The sequence below is a fragment of the Mustela nigripes genome, chromosome X (genome assembly GCF_022355385.1).
Source record: "Mustela nigripes isolate SB6536 chromosome X, MUSNIG.SB6536, whole genome shotgun sequence".
NCBI classification, from domain to species: domain Eukaryota; kingdom Metazoa; phylum Chordata; class Mammalia; order Carnivora; family Mustelidae; genus Mustela; species Mustela nigripes.
In genome coordinates this window covers 49717006-49721060 of record NC_081575.1, presented here as the reverse complement: position 1 = coordinate 49721060, position 4055 = coordinate 49717006, and positions in this window count along the sequence as shown.

Genomic DNA, 4055 nt, shown 5'->3' with positions numbered 1-4055 from the left:
CTGAGTTTTTCTCATGCTTTAAATTAATCTGACTTTTACTTCTGTTGTATCTTTTGTCTTCAACCAGAGAAAGTGCTCTGCCTTCAAGGGTTGATGTGATTAGATTGGGTCCACCTGAATAATCCAAGGTAATCCTTCTATTTTAAATTCTGTAACTTTAATGACATCTCTAGTCTCTTTTGCTATGTAACATAACATAGTTATAAGATGTGAGGATGAGGTTATGGACATTTTAAGAAACCATTGCTTTCCAGAAGTGATGGAAAATAAAACAATGAATTAATTTGAGGTGAAGTTGTAAAGCATAAATGCTTGCTAGGAAGTCTGTAAATCATTCTCCAGACTAGGCAGTACTGCACCATTGAAAGATTTTGATCTTTACAAAAAATTATTTGGCATGTTATTTAGAGGTTCAACTGGAGGCAAACTAGAGGCATAGATCCAGCTAGGAATTTATTGCATAATTCAGGTAAGAAATGTAGATGACTTGGAGCACCTCATGTGAAGGGCAAGGGCCTCGGTTTTCATTTGTTTGTTTTTACCTGGTACATTTCTCACCCAGAACTCTACTCAAGTTTCAGATCTTAGTGTCCTTTTCTCAAAGAACACTTGCAGGTAAACCTTCCCCTAATCTACAGTAGCATCTCCACTCTTTGTATTAGGGTTTTAATTGTCTATCTTCCCTGTTAGGTTTCTTTTGATTATCTTCCTTGCTGCTCTTTCAGGTCTGTGAAAGCAGATATTGGTTCTATCTGTTTCACTTTTGTAAAAGTGGCACTTAACAATATATTGAATGAAAATTACTAAGTGATTTAGATTCCAGGTTGGCCATTTGAGTAAGGAGCTAAGTTATGAACTGAAGTAGGAGATATATTTCTGTAATGCTTCATTCCCTTCCTAATGTACAACATTGACTTTGCCTCAATTCCATTGCCTAAACACTTCTGAACTTTGCACAAACTTTAAAACCAACTGAGAATTGCATGCCTCAAGTGATGATATTAGTCTCTGTGGCCCACATTTTCTTCTTTTATCATATTTCTTTTATTCCAGTTACTCCACAATATGGTGTATATGTGTGTATGTGCATGCATATGCACATGCATGCATGTGTGTGTGTGTTTAAGGCCATTGTGCTTGTCCATGTGAAATGAGGATTGGTACACATTAATGAAGTATTTAGCAATAACACTCAACATTTTTAATATGCTTCTAATGGTAAAATCTGATTTAAAAGGATTACTTCATGATGGGAAAGTTGATTTTTATAGACCTGTCAATGCTTAATTTAGTAATTATTGTTCAGGTAGCATTTTCAGGCTGAAACAACTGAAAGAAGGATCTCACTTTGTAATTATTAGGTATGGACCTGACCAACTGACAAAGAGAGTAACAATGAAAGAGTATACTGATTTCCTTTAACCAGTTTAAGACATTACCATCATCACTTCTAAGCCTTCATTTCAGAATGTTTGTCTTCTTTGCACAAGTTCCCTATAACTCTTTTCAGTTTGTCACCTTATTAGCACAGTTTTGCTTTTATTTTTATTTTTTTAATTTTTTAACTGTGTGGGCAACTGTATAATCTAATATAAATGTTTTATGAACTAGTATTGTCAGTTACTGATGCTTTATAGAAACACACACTGGGTGGTGTAATTATTTAAAGTTTAAAATACACTGAATAGAACTATGTTCTGATAAGTATTTCAGAAGTTGAATAGACTGAAGTTCAGAGGACAAATGCTTTTTAAACAAAATTATTCATTTCATTTCCCATGTTTGAAATAATTATTTAAAAGCTTTCATTCAAGCTAAAAAGGATTTCCTTTGTCCTAATTGTTCTTTCAGTTAATTGTAGTGTAATATCTACTGTTTTGAACAATGATGCTACGCAGTAATGAGGTTTATGCTAATTTTATCTTCAGACATCAATATTACAGATAAGAGCCCATAAAATTGCATTTTTCTTTAGTATAAACTTATATTAGTATTTATTTATTTTGCTTACTACACATATTAACTAATATATGAGTGCCTTATAATCAGGTTTTAAAATCTTCTTCATTGAACCCTAGTTTATTTTATGAGCAGCATGGGGAAAATGAGCAGGGCAGTAATTTTTTAATAAGATCAATGGTCTTCCATCTGGTACATAGCAGATACCTAGAATAAATGCTAGAATGGACTATTTGTCTTTTTCAAAATGTATGCATTTTGGGTGGAGTTTGGGATAGTCTCAGAAAAGCATGATGGTATAGGAAGATAGCAAAAATAATCCTGGAGCTTGAGTAAATATAAAAGGAATGAATGAGACACACTGATTATAGGATTTGCCTGCATTTATTTTATATTGAGAAATGGTAGTAAACCCTTTGGGAAATTAGCTTGAAATTTTAACATAAATAAGTTAAATATAATAAAACAGGTGTCTCTGAGACTTGATAGGATGGTATTCAATGAAAACATTGCAACTGAAGATAATCTGTTCAAAAATAGATTTAATAGGAGAAAGAGCATCAGATGTTGCAAAGATACATAGTGAAAAAAAATCCATTTATCTCGAGACAGAAGCATGGTAAGGAGCAATACCAAAATAATGGTGGGAATCTCATGTGACCTATTTGATCTAATGGCGGACATGGATGATGGTTTTTAATGGTTATCACACAACTAGAACAATGGTAAAGGAATCTTTTTTTTTTTTTAAAGATTTTATTTATTTATCTGACAGAGAGAAATCACAAGTAGATGGAGAGGCAGGCAGAGAGAGAGAGAGGGAAGCAGGCTCCCTGCCGAGCAGAGAGCCCGATGCGGGACTCGATCCCAGGACCCTGAGATCATGACCTGAGCCGAAGGCAGAGGCTTAACCCACTGAGCCACCCAGGCGCCCAATGGTAAAGGAATCTTAATGAAAACCTCAATTTCATTAAATATACCTAAAGTTTTACTGTTATGAAAGCAAAGCATATGATGAACTCTTGACTTTCTAAGCAGTTTTACCTGATAGTACTTGAAAAAATGATAAAGTGATAGCACTTGAAGAAGTGATAAAGGGGAATCAAGATAGTCAAGGACATGTCTCACATGTATTTTAATTTCACTAAAACCTATAGACAGAATGATCTGTGATTATTGTGTGTACTAAGTGCTAAAATATATAGATTATTCTGTAAAGGTGAATTTCACTGTTGACCTAAAGGTCTCTAATGCCTTGTCACAAAACTCTACATTTGTTTCTGTCCTTTTCAATATATTGAGCCATTATCTGAATGAAGACATAGTGGTCTTGCTTGTAGAATGTGCTAATGCCTAAATTCCTAGATGGATAACAGGTAAGATGAATCAGAGACTAAAAGATTTCAAGTCAAGGTTAGAAGAATGCCATGAAGTAATGAGATGAAATTTAACAGGGATAATTATGAAGTTCTCTATGTTAAAAGTGGAAACATTTGTAGAATTTCTACTGCACAATGGATAACAAGAAATGCCTTAGTATCCCAGAATTATTAAAAGGACTAGGGGAAAAGAGTTAAGATAGCAGAAGAATAGGGAACCTTAGTTTGTCTGGTCCCTCAAATTCAGCTAGATACTTAACAAATCATTCTGTAAACCTAAGAAATCAGAGATCTGAGAAAAGAAATGCTGCAATTCTTTAAGTAGAAAAGCAGCCACTTTTTGGAAGTAGGAGGTGCAGTGGCTCGAATCTGGTGTGGTATATCTGAGGATACAGCAGAGGAGAGGAAGCCTGCTTAGGGAGACTACCACAAAGTATTATAAGCAGTGGAGTGCAAAATCTGAACTTTTAGAAGTCGACTACAATAGGGGGTATCCCTGGTTTAAAGGTGCTCAGATGGCAAAATGGGGCAGAATCCCAGGTGGGACAGCCTTGTCTCAGGATCCCTGGGGTAGCAAGAAGAACAGGTGGTGTATGAGTGTGGCAGTTTCTAATCAAAGAAGCAGGGAAGCTGGCTGAGAACAGCGAGTTTAGGTACTGGCTTTCTGCTCTATATTGCTGTAAATTGCAAATTGCTGCATGGTCATGTGACTGCTTT